At 47.6% G+C, this 18,556-nt stretch overlaps 2 long non-coding RNA genes across 4 annotated transcripts in view; both read right to left on the bottom strand.

The window, feature by feature from the left end:
- Positions 1 to 8,669, bottom strand: part of LOC137479344 (uncharacterized) — a 33,927-nt gene extending 25,258 nt beyond the window's left edge. The window contains exons 1-4 of one of the 3 annotated variants that reach the window (XR_011002174.1): positions 8,023 to 8,669; positions 6,173 to 6,418; positions 3,503 to 3,617; positions 3,056 to 3,366 (exon numbers count right to left, since the gene is read on the bottom strand). This is a non-coding gene — a long non-coding RNA (uncharacterized lncRNA). Of the gene's footprint in view, positions 1 to 3,055; positions 3,367 to 3,502; positions 3,618 to 6,172; positions 7,533 to 8,022 lie in introns of those variants that run through there. The other 2 variants (XR_011002175.1, XR_011002173.1) reach the window with 2 other exon arrangements.
- A 1,260-nt stretch (positions 8,670 to 9,929) lies between these two features.
- On the bottom strand, positions 9,930 to 13,025 carry LOC137478970 (uncharacterized). The gene is made up of 3 exons (XR_011001912.1): positions 12,731 to 13,025; positions 12,115 to 12,290; positions 9,930 to 10,121 (listed from the first exon to the last, which is right to left on the bottom strand). It is a non-coding gene; the product is annotated as an uncharacterized lncRNA (long non-coding RNA).
- Positions 13,026 to 18,556: the final 5,531 nt, after the last annotated feature.

Genomic DNA, 18,556 nt, shown 5'->3' with positions numbered 1-18,556 from the left:
ATCTTCATAGGATTATGGCCTTTAAAGACAAGGCTAAGTTCAAGTAATTATTGTTGGGGTAATTTTTAAATTTGATTTTCTACCAGGATGCAGATTATAAAACCCATTTTAAAACAGAAATTTAGCATTCTGAATTAATTAAATATGCCCTCACCAAAATAGCTATTAATGCACAGTTGGTGCTGCCACAAACCTCATTCTAAAATGTCCTAGGAAATGCTCATACTGAAACAATTAAACTCCCTTATTTATAAAGTAATTTCTTACTATGTTCCACTATAAACTTTTAGTGTAATGTTTGCCATTAATGAAATATCATTTGACTACTAGAGGCAGAGAGGTTTTAGAGTAATTTTTTTAGCACCCAGGATTCGCAATTTCTAAAGCGAAGTAGGAAGTGTAGTATTGTAAAAAAATCCCTTTCACTAGGGGTCTAATCTTTCCCACAGTGCAATCAATTGGGACTTCGCTGTTGCATTGGATAGTGGGATTTGGCCCTAAATATTTTGGATTTAACATGAGCAAGCTTGGTTTCCTGAGCAGTCCCGTGGAAGCTACGAGCATTGCCAGGATCGGACCCATAGTATGAACAGTCACTACTTAGACATCTGTTGTTCAGAAATGACCCCTTCTGTCCTTCAATATGAATATGTGACAGACCCCTGGAACTGCTAATAAATGGGGGGAGTCCCTCTGAGGTCATGCTACTGGAAACATCATCCAAGAGTCCACATTGAGCATTTATACAATATTCTAGAATCATTTTGGCAAGCATATCCAGTATTTCTCCAATTGGATCCTACACTTTCACTCTTTTAACCCACATAGCAAAGCAATTCCCAAAAGATTTTAGAGAAGAGAAATCTACAATCATCAAAATGTTAATTTTGACAATGACAAAGAGTACATGCATTAAAAATGCATCAGTCCTGTCATTAAGGCATTATTCAGCAAAACCACCTCATCATGCTTTACAGAAAGCAACTAGAAGAGACCAAGTATAAAGAACCATTTGCTAAGCTTGTATTTATGGGTACCAGTCCAATACATACTACACAAGACACTCAACCAAGCAAAGAGCAAACAAATCCATGCCCTTCATGTGATGAAATGGGAACTCTTAATAATATTCTAAGTCATGACTCAATGGAAAATGTAAACTAAAAGCTCTGACCAGAGGAAGGTTTGTAATACAAACCTGGATTTTAAAATAGTGTTTCCATCGCTGTTCCTGTAGCACTTGTGAATGTGGCTGTGTTACGGTGCTGAACTGACTATGGCTTAGCAGCTGATCATGTCTTTTTAAAGCATAATTTAACATTTTTTCTGAGGCTGTTGAACATACTAAACTACAAGGAAAAAAAATCTGCTTTCAAGTGATATTAGAGAAACACAAGGATCAGAGTGCTAGCATCAAAGATATGTCTAAAGAATAACAGATCCACACGTCTGTGTTACAACGAGCACTCCACTCACTACTAAAGGCAACAGCCTAACATTGCTTTGGCAGTTGTTGGAAATTATTAAGTAGAACATTGACAGCATTTAAATCTCTAAGCAAGAGACAGAGAGAAAGACATCCTCCATCAGCCCACCTCGCACTCTCAGCGATCACCTCATGTCTGGCTTGTCCACATTAAAAATCATTCCTAGCCCCATCATAGCTGAGGTTGGGGAAGGATGTATTCAAAAAGGCTGTCTTATCACAGGACTCCTGGTCTTGCTTTAAAATGGCTTCTGATCTAGTTCACTTAAGGCTGAAATCTGGTCTCACAATTGTGACTACATGGCAACAAGACCTGGGATCATATGGGCATGTGGAGAGGCCTTGAATGGCAAAACACAGGCATGATCACACCCTGCTCCTTTTCCCTGCCAGGCTTGTGGACAGAGGAGCAGGGGAAAAAAAGACAGGAACTATGAATGCTACGCCTGGATTTTCCTAAGCAAACATCTGAAAGACTGATCAGGGTTTTAATCAAATCCTGTACCCTGCTGCTGAGATTGGAGAGAAGGACAGATGCACTTTTTCTGCGCTAAAGCGATGGGGCATGTCCTGGCCAGTTACGGGAATCAACACTCCCTTAGTTGTGTCTCCCACCTGTCCAGCTGCAAGTAGCATTTGGGGAGTCCTGAGCTCTCGAAAAGGGCACAAATAAACCACCACCTGAGCTGCAGAGGGAAAAAAAAACCCTCAGCTCTGGCCCTGAACTTGTGTCTCAATCCGGGGCCTCAAAAACTGATAAACTCTGCTTGGCTAGAGCTGGTGTGAATGTGGATTCTTAATCCTGCCCTCTCCAGGTTGCAGGGTGAGGATAAAAGAGCAAGAGGGGCATGCTTTCATTGAAAGCAAGCGGCCTCAAACTGCTCCCCAGGAGCGGCCCCACTGGATGGCCGAAGCCGGCGGCAGCCGGGGAAGAGGGGCTTCCCCGGGCGTCGGGCGCTCTGCGGCCGTGCGGGCTGTCCCTCGCCTCGCTAGCGCGGGGTGCTCGGCACCTCCCCGCCCGCGGGCACCCCCAGCCCCGCACGACTCGGCTGCTGCGGGCGCGGGGGCCGTGACCGCCGGCGGGGCGGCTGCCCGGGCTCTGCCGGGGGGCGCGGACGGAGCCGGGGCCGCCGCGGCCCCGCGGGCACTCCGTGGCCCGGTGGGAGGGAGCCCTGGCAGGCGAGGCCGGCCGCCTCGGTTCCCCATGCGCGTCCCACGCCGCAGCGGGGCGAGGAGCCGCGGTCGGAGCGGGCTGGGGGGCTGCCGACCGAGTGCCGGGGCAGCGGGGCTGCCCGGACGGGGCGAGAGCCGTCCCCCGGCCCCGGCGCAGCCTAAAGAGCGCTGCCCGCGAAGGCGCAGCCCGCAGCGGCCGCGGCTCCCCCGGCCACCCTCTGCCGAGCAGCTTGGCTAGCCCTGCCGCGGCCCTCCCCAGCCCTGGGCTTGCTCCCACGCACACACACACACCGGGCACCCCCTCCGCAAGAGACAGGGCGTTCGAGCTCCCCCCGCCCGGGCACAGACACAGAATGAAACATTGCAAAGCGTAGGAAAAGATGGAAAAGGTGCTACCTTGGCAACTAGAGGAGGTGAGGAGCCAGCTGGTGGGCTGGGGGCGGTCGCGCTGCCTGCCTGCCTGCCCGCCGCCGGTACTCTCCTCGACTACGCGTATTCTTAAGCAATAACAACGTAATCCGTATTATCCACCCAAGAATACCCGTCACCGAAGAGAGTCAGAAAGCTGCTGCTGTTGCTGCTGCTGGTGGAAGTGCTGCACCGGGACAATAAATCCATAACTATAATTCGCCTCCAGAAGAAGCAGAATCCACAAGGGTTGCCAAGCGATCTTGTCCCATATCCAGTGGACGCTGAACCTTTCCATCCTAAGGAAGCGAACGAGAGGAGTAGGCATTTAATACACACAGGTACAGTTCCTCTGCTCTTCTGCTCCCTTACTGGAGTGGGCAAGAGCTTGCAGGCGAGATGAAAGGAAATAAATCAAAGTAAGGCTGACTTTACCTGGTGATTGCCTGGATTCTTCCTCTGTGCTTCTCTGGTATCCTATTCCCTAGCTGTATGCTCCATCAATTCTCTCTGGGAGCTTGCAAGAGATGTCATACGCAGCAACAGATTCCTGTAAAAGAGATGCACGGTTAAGCACACAAATATTACAAATCTGTTTGCATAGGTGGGCTTGGGAAAGCTCCGATAAAGCAGCAGACACGCCTGAGAGACTTTTCATCTGAGCTTTGGAAATGCATTTTACAAGTCCTGACTCACACTGACTCGATGTGCTACCAAGAGGAGGGAGGGTGGAAAGGAAGGCGATGGAGAAGGAAAAAAAAAAAAAAAAATCAAAGAAAAAAATAGCAAAGGCTCCGATCTCAGCAGAGGCACTCCTCTATCAGGCCTCCTAAAGCCACAAAAATCTAAGGCGAAAAAGGCTTCAAAGTACGGATTCAGCGCACTCACTGCTCCCCGCGCGTGCCCGAACGGCGGAGCCGGGCGGCTGCGAGGCGCCGAGCCGGGCAGGCGGCTCCGCGGCGGCGGGCGGGGGCGGCGGCAGCGCACCTCCGCCCTGACACCTGCCGCCGCCCTGCCAAGGTTTGCAAAAGGCGAACCGGGGGAAAAATAACAATAATAAAAGAAGTTATTTCCGAATGGCGCCTGCGGCTCCGCCTGTCACCCGGAGCAGTTCCCTTATCAGCAGCGCTCGTGCCTGGGGGAGGCGGGAGGGGGAAGCTTTGTCTGATGATCTGCCGCGGTGATAATAAACGTTTATTGTTCGCCAACTAAATAGAAAGGATCTCTGCAACGTCATGGCACAGCACACTTCGCCTAGCGCTAAGGAACTTCTCCGTGCTATTTCACCCCGGCTCTTGATGCTAAGAACAGCTTCCGTGTGAGTGGTGGGGAGGGGGCAATGAAATTAGCACCGCACGGTCCGAACCCGCGCAGAGCAGGGGTACTCCGCACTTCTTCAGCCATGAGTAATTATGCAGCACACACAGCCCTCATTATCCACTGCACTCGGTGACTGACCAGCTTGTTGATTAGATTCCAACTGAAATTAATACAAGATGCTTGCTTTTTCTACAGATTTCTTCCTTAACATAAGCCCTTGCCTCCGTTGACATATTACCACTATGCTTCCTATGAAAACATACGAGAAGACAGCATTTGTTTTGTACCACAGACTCTTAATTGAATTTGAAAGAAATGAGAAAAACAAAGAGAGAAAAATAAAAAAATACTTTGATAGCTACATTACCTTAAATAATTTAAAAATTATTTCCAACACACTCTCCTCTATTTTAATCTCATTTTAGGTGTTATTTCCTGTATCCTCTAACAGAGCAAGATTTCTAGTCGTATTCTAAATGGCAGCTGGAAAGTAAATAACAAACACTGTAATTTTTCCCCGCTGTGAAACTGAAGGCTGTAACCCCATTAGCTGGCGTTGGAACTCAAATAACTGATGCAGTGGGTTTCCTTCAACTTGAACAAAAGCCGTTTGAAAAAGTGAAATGCACCGAGTCATGGCGAAAACACTCTATACTGAGACTCTAGACAGATATTCTCCGAAACTGGGAGGCGCTCCACAAATGCATCGAGAATTAGGCAGAAATCCAAACTTTGCGTGGGATTGGGTTTTTTGTTTGGTTTTGGGTTTTTGTTTTGGTGTTTTTTTTTTTTTTTTTTTTTTTTTTTAATATTAAAGAATACGATTCTCGGGGAAAAGCAGCTCCGCGCGGCGCCAGCGCTGTTCTCGCTGTGTCCATCTGACACTGCCCTTCCCCTCCCCGAACAACAGCCCCCCCACTACTCCCCGTTAATGCAGCGCCTGCCGAAACTTCCCGTGCCCAGCCCCGCCGCCCCGCACCGGCCCGCCGCACCCCCGCCCGCGGGCTCCTCAGCACCCGCGGCGACGGACAGCGCCGAGTGCCGGCCGCCGCGCCGCTCCCGGGGCCGCCGCCGCCGCCGCCGGGGCCCTGCCAGCCCCGCGCCCCTGCCCGCCCCGGCCCCGGCGCTCCCGGCCGGCCGCACGCCCTCGGGCACCGGGGGAGCGAGCCCCCGCCGCGCTGCCCGCCTCGCACCTTCTCCGCGGCGTGCGGGAGGTGCCCGTGGCGGCGCGCCGCGGCACTAAATACCTTTGTTCACCGGCTCCGGAAAGCCATGTTTATCGGCGCTGCCGCCCCGCTCCGCGCAAAAAGAGCCCGGGTGGGAGCGCCAGCCCGGCGGGGCCAGGGAAGGGCCCCGGGGGGCATCTTCGCCACCTCCGCCGTGCCCGCGGAAGGGGACGCACACACCGCACACACACACATACAGAAGGGAGGGGATCGGATGGAGGGAATTAAACAATTAAGCTATCAGGAGCGAAGGTCTGAGCAGAGTTCAGGCTCTCCACGAAAAGCAAATTTCAGAGGGGGGAATATTGATGCCATCCATCAATAGAGAGGCGCGATGTCTTTCCGTGTGAGAAATTGTTCTGAATTAGGGGGCTCGCTGGTGAAAGGGGAGGGGGCACAGGGAGGGAAAAAAAAAAAAAAAAAAAAAAAAGAGAAGAAAGGAAGAAGAAAATATTCATGCCCGCTCAAAGGGAGCCTCTTTTTAAAATCGCTGGAAGATCGCTCCTTTTGCCACCTACCCGAGTAACCACCAGAAATCCACCTCTGTTGAAGCGCTTACCCTTTAAATCCAGGTTTCGAGCAGAACTCCAACTGTGTGTAAAGCCAGGGAGTCATCTGATGTGTGATGGGGAATGGGCTCTGGGCAGCAGAAAGCAGCTTTCTCTCCTGGTGCCGGATTACCATGTTAACAAACCCCGTGAAGGGACCCCGGCGCCTCTGGCTGGCCATGTCTCGTTGCTTTCACACATCGGCGGCTGCTCTTGCTTCCCATGTCCCCGGCGATCGCCTCTCAGATGAATGTGGGCTTCCAGAAAAGGAGTCGGGGGGGAGAGGAAGAAAAAAAATCGCCTAATGCAATCAAATCGATCTGATCTACACCATCTGTCGCCTGCCACTACACACAAGCGTTAAAATAGGAAAACGGGAGACACTGACAGCTCAGGAAGGTTCTTCTGCAGAGTTCATTTTTAGCAGAGCATAATTGGGTATGGACAGCATACAGTTACCAAAGCTGCTGTTAACCATCCAGTAGAGGATCCCGAACATGCTAATGGTGGATTAATTGAGGAAGATCTGACGTGCAAGCTTCATAGTCTCTTATTCATGACTTCCCAACGGGAAAGGACCAATGCCGTGTGGGACTATGGTTACACAGAGTCAAAGAGCTGCTAAGAAAATGGCTCTGTGTTCATAGCACCTCTCTCTGATAACAAACATATGTCGACCAGAACCGTTTAGCAGGATGGGGAAAATGAAATTTTCTTAGCCGAGGTTAGCAATTCCCATTGCTTGCACTTAAAGACAAGTGAAAAATGGACTGCGGGTCTAAGGCGCTTTCAAGTGCTGGTCTCAGGCTTTGCAGCTAGTGAGAGCAGACGGATCCTGCTCAGATGTGGGGTTAAACCCTAAATTTCTTATTTCTTACTGTCACCAAAGTGCATCCTTAGCAAAGCTCTAAACAAGTAGCTCTGCTAATTTCATCAGGAATGACGCAAGGTCGTGTTAATGCCAGGAACCCTTTTGACTTTTTCCAGCGGGAATGGGGCTTGGGCAAGACATTTCCGATCACTGAAATTTGACATAATCTCAGATAAATATGATTTTGGGGGGGGGGGGGAGGGGGGAGGGGAAGGGGGCGGCGAGTTGGGAAGAGACGGAGTATGCATCCAGACCTGCAATCACCCCTGCTGCCAACACTCCAATTTGGTCGCGTTTTCTAGTCTTTCTTGAATTATGAGGTTATAGAGCCTTATGTGTAATTATTAAAGCCATATATGTACACAAGCCACAGACGCCTACGGCAGCCGCGTCTACACACACCGACGGGGAGACAAAGTGCGCCCGTCGGGATGCTCTTTTCCACTCCCTGATGAATCCATTACCAGCGGGGAGAAGGACTACTAGGGCAAGCGAAGGCGAGCTCTCATCCGCCCGCCCCAAGCGCAGGCGGAGGCTCCGGGCCGGGCCGCGCGGCTCGGGCAGGGCCGGAGCTGTCCGCCCGCCCGGTGCTGAACGGGGGCCCGGCCCCGCAGACAATGGCCTCTTTCAGCCGGGCTGGGCGCCGGGCGGCTGCCGCCTCCTCCTCCAAAGTCTGTGCGGTGGCCCTGACAATCGCTACAACAATTAGGAAAGTTCCCCTTCGTTTCCATCTCTCCTGTCTGAGTCGCAAAAATAATAACGCCAATAATACGAATCCAAGCAGCTGAATGTAAACGTTCCGGTAAACAATTATCATTTAGGGTAATTCTGGAGTCAACCCCATGATTCTCCTGGAAGTCTGTGTTAATATATTTAAAGAAATCTAACAGTTATGAATTAGATTAGCCTTGAAAACGTAGCCTAAAGACAAATCAAACACTTTACCCGATCTTTTGTTTCAATATACATTAATTAAGCACTGCTGCCTACCTACACAGCATTCTCGGGTCCCGGCCTCGGCGCCGAGCCAGCGAGCCCCGCTGCCTTTGTTGGCATTTGCGTCCAGCTATTGCCCTCTGCAGGTCAAGTCCCAGCCGTGGCGAGCGCTCCGCCGCTGTTGAGCGCTCCGCGGACGGGAGCCGCCGGGCTCGGCGCCCCCGGGCCCCTCTTCGAAAAAGATCCAACTTTTGTTGGGTTTGGTTCTTCACCACGAGGGCTCAGACGTGTTTTCTTTAGGAGGGGCTACGAGTGGGGAGAGTCAGCACCAGCACTGCTCAGGCCGCCCTTAGCCTCCATTCCAACCCTGGCCAGGAGACGAGAAGACTGAACAAGGCGAGGTGCCACTCTGAAGACGTGTTGTTTTCTTTCTCCCCTTGTCTGCATAAGACTACGGAAAGCTTCCTAGGCAAACCCTGCCCTTACCCTGGGTTTGCAGAAAAAGCAGGAAGAACCCAAGACCAAACAGGATTGAGTGGGTGGCGACACTCAGGATCTCCCCGACTTCTCCAGTCGGGCAACTTTTCTTCGGGCACAACTTCAGAGTTTGCTTCTCTCACTCCTGATGCCATGGAGACCTCATGGGAAGCCAGGCGGGCTGCAGCGGCAGCTGCGAGGGGGCTGCCCGGCAGCAGCCCCTCCTTCCACCCTAGCCCCTCGCCCCCCAACCCAAAGGGATGCTTCCTGCTCCTGCGGGGACAGCGGGAACTTTGGGCACCGCCCGGTGCCACTCCGGCAGTCACGCTCTGCCGTGCCTCCGCACGCATCGGCACCGCGTACGCGGTAACGAACAAAATGCTTTACTAGAGAAAAAAAACCCCAACCAGCCCAGTGTTACGGCGTTAGGGTTTTGCTACTTAAAATTCAGGAGACTGAGTGCCTAATAAAAGGTGGCTGCTCCCTTTCTTTTTCCCATCACACCTACACAGAGGTTTGTAAGGACTCGCTCTAGTACCCTCTCTCCGCTTCCTGCCCGTGGTTAACACTGTGCACACGGGCTTCGGCATCCGCTCGGAAGGCAAGCCGCCTGCCCCCCCGGCTGCCTGCGCCGCGCTGCCGCCTATCACCCCTCACATATGACAGCCTTTTCCCGGAGCCGCAGCGGGGCGGGGAGGGCGGTTGGGCTGCGGTCAGGCGGCGGACCCGGTCCCTGCCGCAGGCGGCCCGGGGAGGGGCAGCGGCCGCACACCCCGCGCTGCCGCAGAGGCGGACACGCGCCGGCCTTTTGTCTCCCGGCAGCCGCCGCCCATCCCGGCCGGGCGCTGCCGCTCCGCCGGTCCCGCTTTCCCGGCCCCGAGCCGCGCCGGGCGGAAGCTGCGCGGGGGCGTTCTGGGCCCGGCCGGCCCGTTCCGCACCCGCGGAGCCGCGGCAGCGCCGCCGCGGCGGAGGCTGCGGGCAGGTGGGGACAGGGCGCTGCCGGGGGGCTGCCGGTGCCTGCGGAGCGGAGCGGGGCCGGGCCGGGCCGTCCCCGGGCGCAGCCCGCCTGCGGGGCGGAGCGGGGCGGAGCGGCGGAGACCCCTGCTGGCCGCGCATGGGGCCGCAGCCGGGCGGGGCCGGGGCCCGCCCGAGGAGCGCCCGCCCCGCCCGGCCCCGCCCGGGGTGACGGCAGAGGACGAGGCTGTGGACACAGGCAGGGCAGGGAAAGGAGGCCAGCCGGGTCAGCCGCCCCTTCCCGTGGCAGGACTCCGGGGGTGCGGGCTGCGCCAGCATCTGCACTCTCCTGTTCCAGCAGCAGGAGCGGGCGCCTGCCCTCGGAAAGGAAGGCACTGAAGACACTGCCAGCTCTGGGCAGGAGTCCACTCCAGAGGGCTGCGCCGTGGGAGTAGTGTCCAGCCTCTGCACAGAGGCTTCAGCCGTCCTAGAAGAACGCTGTGTGTGCTGCCCTGCCACCCGCCCCTGCCACCACCCTACTCTCCCATCCTCAGCGGCCAACACGAGGAGTTTCTAGTTCAATGTTACCTTGACCTGTTCCAGGTCTGCTCCTGCATCGGCTCTTGAAAGCAAGGAAGGATTACCTGGAAATGTTGAATAACACCTCAAGTGCGAGGCTGGTGAGATAATCAGAGAATTGAAGAGACTCTGAACTGAGGAGCCTAAGAAACAAAATACACAGGATGGAATTTGAGATAGAAGTAGCCAGTCACAATGTTTTTCCAGAACATCACCTGATGTTACATCCTGGTGGTGTCCAGGACTGATAGTCTGGTTCTCTGGTTTTCTGAGGCATGATACCAGTTCACAAACTGATTGAGATCCATTTAAAAGCCCTTACTTTCTCTGGCCCTACTATTTCCCTTGGAAAACTGTTCCAGAATCTCATAACTTGGCTTAAGATTTCCAGGCTGTGTTTATTAGGGGCCTGTTTATATCCATTTGTTCGGATGCCAATTTTGTCCTTGAACTTAATTAGTTCTGATATTTACTCCTCTCACAGTGTACTAATATTCCTTCTCATCATTTCTTTTGTTTAAATCAAGCTTTTCAGTCTTGTCTCATAAGATAGAATCTTAATTTTCCTGATTATACCCATATCCTAGCAACTTATAAAAACTGGGTCATGACCAACACCCAGAAATTACAGTTTTCAAAAGAGTTCATTATTCTATCCATTTTCAGTTTGACCAAGACACAAGCAGGGAGAATGATTAGCATAAGGTCAGACAAACCACAATTCTCCTGACTTCAAGTTCTTTTGTAATCTATCAGGGACATGAGTTCTGAAAGGCTTGTGGTTTATAACTTGGCATTATATCAATGCACATTTATATACCTATATATCATTTTCTGGAGGGGGAGAATGGCCTTGTAGTTAAGAGGGTACATTAGAAATCTGAAAACATGGCTTCACATGCCAGGTCTGCCATAGGCAACAGAGGTAACTTTAGCTAGTCCTTTAGTCTTTTGCCACATTTCACCACTTTTAAAATGGGGACAGCAATCTTCCTATTCTCGCCTCTTTTTCTTTCCCATATACTCACTTGCATCTTTAAGTCTCAGACCAAGCACCTCCTTTCTGGGTATTGCTGGTGCCTGGCACTTTGAAGTTGAAATGTTTCTATAACTCTTAACCAGTAGTCAAAAATAGACATTACTCTTATAAAGTCTTTGGGCTTTAAGGCTCTATCAGAAAAAGCTGTTAACATCCATGCTAGGGACTGGAATTCCTGAGGTCTTCAGACCATTGATTACATTAAAAACACTCTCTGTCATTAAACTAAGCCCAGGGACCAGCAATAAAGCCAGAGACATTTAACTGAAAATCTGCATCCTGGCTTCTGGTTTTCAAGTCTCTGCATGGTTGAAAACCAAGTCAAACCTTTATTATTATTATTATTATTATTATTAACTATTTAATTTAAACATGGGTGCAGTTTAATGCATTTTCTTCACCAGTTTTCAATTCAGAAGGCAATTTTTAACAGCTAATACTGCAAAGAAACAGAATCAGCTCGGGAAGCCCCAACAGCCCCATAGCTGGAGTGGTTCTGGTAACAACAAATGCTATCATTGCTCTTCCCCAGCAATCCAAGTACAGAAGGTTGAGACTGAGCACAGAAAAACAGAGCACTCTGTTGAGCTGAGGTGAAGCAATGATATTTATGGGAGTAATTATCACAGAGAAAAACTGGAAAAATATGATTACAGCAAATTGTAACTCACTCAGATATGTTCTTCGTTGTTAGAAATAGCTCAGCTGAGACCAAACCAATATGAACAACAGACTGGGAGTGTCAGACACTGATTCTCTGGAGGCTGATACCATCAGACCCTCTGAGCAGAACATGATCCAGCTTTAACATATTAGAGAGATTGGTGTCAGCAGCCTGCATGTCTTCCCAGCCGTTGTATTTACTTCAAGCAACCTAACAAAACGTGAGCTGCTGGGCTCGACACTGGAAAAGCTGACCTGGAGATGCTGTCCCTAAAGACCACTGGCAAGAGAGGCTCTGTCTCTCAGAGCTGGGCAGTTCCCCTCCACAGCAGTTGTGGCTGCTGAGTGCTGCTGAGCAGCCAGCAGAAGAGACTCAGGTTTCAGAGTGCAGCCGTGTAGGTGAGCAGGGTGACACGACCATGCACAACACCCACCTCTGAGCTGGCACTGCCTTCCCATTCAGTTCCTTTCTGGGCTTCAGCTGCTCTGTTTGACAAATGTGTGAAGACTTCGGAGAGCTTCTGCCGTGGGTGCAGCCATGGATCGCCTCAGCATGTGGGGAGTGAGGAGCACCCTGGCTGGAGGATGGGTTCTGCTGAAGGAACTTCAACTGCCCAAAACCTGCAATGGGGTGTTGAGTCTCAAAGGCCTTAGAGGAAACGAACTATAAACTCTGCAAGCTTGGAGGCTTGTGTTGAAGCAGAGGACATAGCTAAGAGAGGAACCTTCAGAAGCTGCGATTGCTCTGCAGCATTCTGTGAGGCCTGTGTGCAGAAGGGTCTGAACACAGCTCGTGCAGACGGATTTTGCACCTTCATATTCACATGAAGTCCTGGCTTAACGCAAATCATCTGCACCACGGTAAATGTCTTGCCAAGTCCATTATACTTGGGAAGGGACTTTCACCAGACTTTCATGGTTGAGTATTTTACACATTTCATGCAACTAGTATCTTGCAAGTGATGTTTAGAAATTTTTATACGAAATAACCAGTGTTGTGTAAAAACAAAAAAATATCACTTAAAGTAGTCAACTGTTAAATGTACCTACCCCAGGGACCAGATGCATCAAAGAACTTCTTCAGGTATCTTGAGAGCTCTGTAGGTGTTATTGCTGCTCTCGGTCTGTGAGAAGAATTATAAATGCTATTTACCTTTTAATTAAAAAAAATACCTTGCAAATTAAAGACATGCTCTTGCACATCAAAATGTAGTTAGCATCCATTTTTGTTGTGCAGACTATGTCTAACAACCTATTGAGCCCACAGCCATCTGAACACACATTGCTGCTTCCCTTTTCCCTTACATTTTGGGCATCATGTGTTAGATTTTGTCACATCTGAGGGGGAAAAATTCTGTGACTAACTGCTAATACTTAAGCAGATCTCCTGATTAATATTCCTTCTGCTTACAAATCCCTCTAAATATATTGGTGTGTCCTGACAAAGGCAGAGGAGCAGTTTTGGACACTTGTGTGACATACGTCTTACTATCTTACGTAGAAAATTTGACAGTGAATGACAGAACACCTTAGAGGGATCTAAGAAGATGATAAAGGCAACAGCTTTCACATGAATACAGAGTCTAGTTCTTAACAGTTACAAGCTTTTTTTACATGCATCCTTGTAATTTGACATTTATAATTCACTGTAGTGCTGAATCTCTTGTCATTTTCTCACCATCAGGTTCTCTATACATCGATGTACATGTCCTTTCTAATTAGTGTACCTATTTGAACATTTAATCTCATCTCTCAACCTTATTATGCAGTTGCATATTGATCTGTTATGTGACAAATGCTTTTGGTATAACATATACAGTTCTATGTTACTTCCCTCTCAGAACAGGTGCCTGCATCTTCTCTTTTCCTGGCTGTAAACCCATTTTGTAAAAAAAAAAAAGCACAGTAATTCACAATGGATTTAATAACGGGTAAAAATAAATATCCTGCAATCTTGCAGAGAAACATTAACCCTTGAGATTATATATATATATATATATATATATATGTGTGTGTGTACACACACACACAGTGAATCTTTTACTGTGCATAGCATCTTCCTCATAGGGAACACCTAAGACCTTTTCCTAGGCATTGATGCCTTTGTAACACTGATAAACATTAGACCTATTTTATCCTTGGAGAAGCACTACAGCAATATTGCAGAACTTGCTCAAGGTAAGCTAAGAAAACAGTGAGACAGCTGCAGACAGAGCAAGCCCCGAGGTTTCAGCTCCTGACCTGAAGCCCACTGGAAAACATAATCAATATGAAAATCAGGTTGCATCCGCAGGCCCCAGTTGCAGGACTGACCTTTCACTGCTCACTCATCATTTTGCATTAGCAACTTGGGTGGTGCCATGCCATCGCCTGATATTCCTGTTTATTAGTTAACTTAGTTGAGACTTAATTCAATTGAAATGAAACCTTTTCCGTCTCATGTTAAAACAGGCAATGAAGGACACACCTTCTATTAACAGTCATACTGATACTGAAGCCAAATAAAGGATTTATTTTAATGTTTTAAATACTATGCCTTTGTATTTGAAATAGGGGATATTCAAGTGATTTTACTGCTTAGAGCACAGAATTAAAACTTCCCTTCTGCTGGTATTTAAAAAGATATCTTAGGGAAGAATTCAAAGCAAACTTTTTACAGCTTTCAGCTGATCAGGAACAAATGTATTATATACAAATACTGGCAACCATTTTAAATGCTCTTAATGTAACTTGTGGTTTTGACAGATAACAGCTTTACATTGAAAAGGAAAAAAAACTCAGTAGCAGATCAGAAGAACTTGCCCATATAGTTTAGAAGAGTATACAATGGGGATAAAGACTATTTTAAAGAAAAAGAGAGCAGGCACATGGATGTCAGTCTGTTGTTCATACTGTTCAGTGGAAGAGCTGGGAGTGTTACAAGCAACCAACTCTGTCCTGACTGCTTCAGACTGGGAACCCAGGGCAGATCATGCACTGCCTCCTCTAAAGGTTTCCTATTTAGTCATGCAGTAATTTCAATGGGGAAGGAAATCTACTCAGGACATTACTTTCACAAATATTGATCTTTACTTCTGCTGATGCATAAAGCAGATGTAAGCAGCACAAGAGAGATTTTGTTCATGTACTTTTTTTTTCCTTGAGCCTAATTATTGATCTGCAAAGTTCCACTTGGTTTTCACAAGTATAATACAAGAAATGGAAGAAACCAAGTTTGTTTTTGCAGCTCTCTAGTCTGAGCATCTTTTTCAAATGACCTTGATGGTGCTGGTTGGCAGTTTACCCCTTTATATGGCTTTAAATGTATTCTATAATACAGTCCTAGTAGCACCTAATAAAAAAATTATTCTTATGAAGAGGTGCCCTGGAAAATATAAATAGCATCAAATAGCATCTAAATATTCCTAAATACAAAATGGAAAGCAAGTGATTAATTTATTCATTTTAAATTTAGAAGAAAATATATGCATCATATTTTATATTTATATTCTCACTGTGCTTATATACATATATATACATGTTAATCTTCAAGAATCACACAAGAAATCTCTTCTCTCCTTTAATATCTGACTTGGGAAAAAATCCTATTCAGTCAGTGGAGATTTTCAGTAACCAGAAAATTATTAAGGATTTTAGAATACGTTTCCTTGGTCAGAAGTGTCTTTGGAAACAAGACAATTCTGTGAATTTTTAGGATTTTTTCCACAGCAGCTGAATATGAATTGGAGGGCTTCCAAATCCAAGAAGAACAATGCATTGCCACAGCCTTACCCACAGAAAGCCATGGAATAGTCCCAAAGAAACAGCCAGAAACATTAAAGCTTCATTGCAAAAGTTTGTGTAGTTTAAAAAGTAAGGTAAAAAGTTTTTTGCATTAATGTGAAATACAGTTTTTCTTTTAAGATAATCTGTTTTTTTGATTAAGAGTTCTCTTGGTCCCAAGTCTGTTTTGCTGACTTTTTTGCTTGGTCAGGCTTCCTATTGCCATTTCTGAGATCTGGGAGTGTGAATCTCCACTTCCAGCATCCTTAAATGCAGAGTTCTTCCAGCATTTTGTAAGCCTAAATCAGGCCACGCAACAAAATTACCTCTCGAGTTCTGATTTATGGCAGAGAATCTGTACTTTGCCCTGAGGCAGGTGGGCTTCCCCCCAGGGATCAAACAGCCAGGCTTCTCAGAGCCCATGCCTTAGCTTAGGTCTGCAGTAAAATGAAGTGCACTTTGTACTTGAGAACATTTACATACAGTATAGGAGAAGTGCTGCAAGAGAAAGTTCAGAAGTGTGAGCCAATGTATCATTCTCTTTCATATATATCTCTCTCCTATTTTCTCATCCTATTACTTCAGATCAGCTCTAATCTCATATCTAAACAGTCAGTCCAAAGGGAAAGTGCCTATTTACAGGCTGGATTAAGAGCTTTAACAAAAGGCAAGGCAGAAAGCCATTCATTTACTATATAAGAAAAAGAATGTCTTTGTATTTTATCACTTGCCAGCATCTTCCAAACCTTTTGTGTTGCTCCCCTTCCAAACAGAAAGTAGATTGGGAAGTTCCTGACTTGCAGAAAAGAAAAAAGCATATTGTTCAACTATCCCTTTTTGCCTCTAATAGGTTTACTTTTGCTTCACCTCTCAGGGCTCCTGCATATGTGTTCAGCTGAAACCCCATATTGCTGCCATGTCAGACCTTTTCCTAAATCTTTCCTTAAGAAGCAAGCATTTGGAGGAGAACAAGAATGGAAGATAAGGGAAGTGCTGGCGGGAGGGAAGACTGAGTTCCTTAGCCAACCCAAGGACCAGTCCCTATCCAGAGCACAGGCAAAGGGAAGAGATGCCCCAGCTACTGGTGGAGGGGACAGGCAGTGGGCACAGAAACACATGGCACAACAAGAGCTGCAGCAAGAGAGAATGAAGCAGGTTCAGTCCCGAAGGGATAACACAAGCCATGGAGTGAGCATGGAGGGGAGCAGGGAGCCTCTTCTCTCAGGCAGCCCCTACACAGCACATCGTGCCAAGGCCTCTTCAAACAAGCACTGCAAGTCCCCAGGGGTGTAGCAAGAGAGGGGTGAAAAAGGATTGCTCCATATTGGATTATTTATCCTGGGGGACAAGCTAAGAAAGAAAACAATTAAGGGTTAGTTTAGGATAATCAAAACTTTAAATTTTTGAGATATCTAAATGTTCACTTTAATTTCTTTTTCAATCTGTTTGCTATAGCACTTTTTGAAACAAAACCCATAATTTCCAAATAGCTGAAGCAGAACATTTGTAATTATTAATGAAAAGAAAAACCCTATTTTTTTTAAATAAAGAAGAATCATACTTTCTTGATGAAACAGAAATCAGAAGTAAGAAAGGATGAAGTTAAAAAAAATTCCCAATGATACACCTGAATGGAGAAAAACTGAAGGCAGGCAGAAAAGAATGGAGCCAGAGGCAAAGCATTACTTTCTGAATCTTTACTCAGACTCATACCCCCACTCTGGCTCAGATTTGTAAGGTTTAATCTGGGTGAGTTTATAAACTCAAAGTTCTCATTAACTTTTACTCCTTGCAACTTGCCCCAAGCCTGCCTGCAGCTTGCTGAGCTGCACTAGGGGCTCCACCCTCCAGCCCCAGATGCTGTCTGGGCATCAGGGCCCTTTGCCAGCACAGCCCTGGCAGGCCTTTCAACCCCTCATTTTTTGTACATACTCCTGTGTCTCCTTAGAGCTCCAGTTCATGGCTCCCTTCCTCAACCCCAGCACCTTTCTTCACTTTCTGGTAAAATTCCTCTGCTCCAAACTCCACCTTGGCAGGTGGACTCAGGCAAAGTAATTCCCTACCTAATGGCCTCTTCGGTGTGTGTATTAACTCAAACCACCTGCCTGAGCCACCCAGGGTGAATGATCCCTCATTACCTCTGCTCTGGGAGATGGATAACACCATCCTGAAAGCTCAGGGTGGGTTTCATCTCTACAGACACTTCTGTGATAAAACAATTAATCATGTCAACTAGCATTTTTCATTAGAACATCAGTGTGGGCAGCATATTTTTAATAGCGTTCATTTCTCATCGGTGCCTATTTGGTTCATCTTACATTCTCACAAATAACTGAATTACCAGTTTCAGAGACTGAAGGGAATTTCTTCCATTTTTCCTCAATTCATCACAACATTGGCTGGGATTCTTGAGGCGTTTTGTTCTCATATGTAATATGACAGTTCAGCAAACTTTATTTAAGAGAATCCCTACCCTAGCATGTGGATACTGACCTTATTGCCACCTAATCTCTTTCAATGGCTTGTTACTGTTGTGGCATTTGATCTTGTGTTCTTTATCTCATGAGCCATGAGGCTCAGAGATGTCTTGGAAGCCCATGGTATGAGGTGTGGTGTACAGCACATACTTAGTAGAAGAACACACTTGACTGCAGCAGGAGGGAACTGGCTTAGATGGCCAAACTGGTCTCTTCCCAAAAGAACTTTCCAAGGACCTCTCCCATCTTCCACTAGAGCTGATGCAACACCTCTGGCTTATTCCAGTAGGAGATATACCAATCCAAGTTTATGGCTTATTCAAGGGGGAGTTGTACCAATCCAGGATTAAAGCATATCCTTCCTTCTTTCTTCCATTCATGCATGGAGAGGCACACGACCAATGGGAGCTCCTTCCCCAGAAACAATAAGAGAAATCCTTAATTTTATCACGCTTTCCCCCTCAATGCACATATCTTCTCTTTTGCCTTTCTTAAGTCACTTGCCTTTTTGCAAAACAAGAGGACTCATCACAGCTTTTAAGTGGTCATAGGCACTGCAATACAAGGTAGTGCATTCCACATTAAATCAGCATTAGAATGAGGAATGAATACAATCTACCCAACAAATACTTTATCG

The sequence above is a fragment of the Anomalospiza imberbis genome, chromosome 9 (assembly GCF_031753505.1).
Source record: "Anomalospiza imberbis isolate Cuckoo-Finch-1a 21T00152 chromosome 9, ASM3175350v1, whole genome shotgun sequence".
In the NCBI taxonomy this organism is placed as follows: domain Eukaryota; kingdom Metazoa; phylum Chordata; class Aves; order Passeriformes; family Viduidae; genus Anomalospiza; species Anomalospiza imberbis.
The sequence above is the reverse complement of the archived record's forward strand: the minus strand, read 5'-3'. Positions and strand labels throughout refer to the sequence as shown.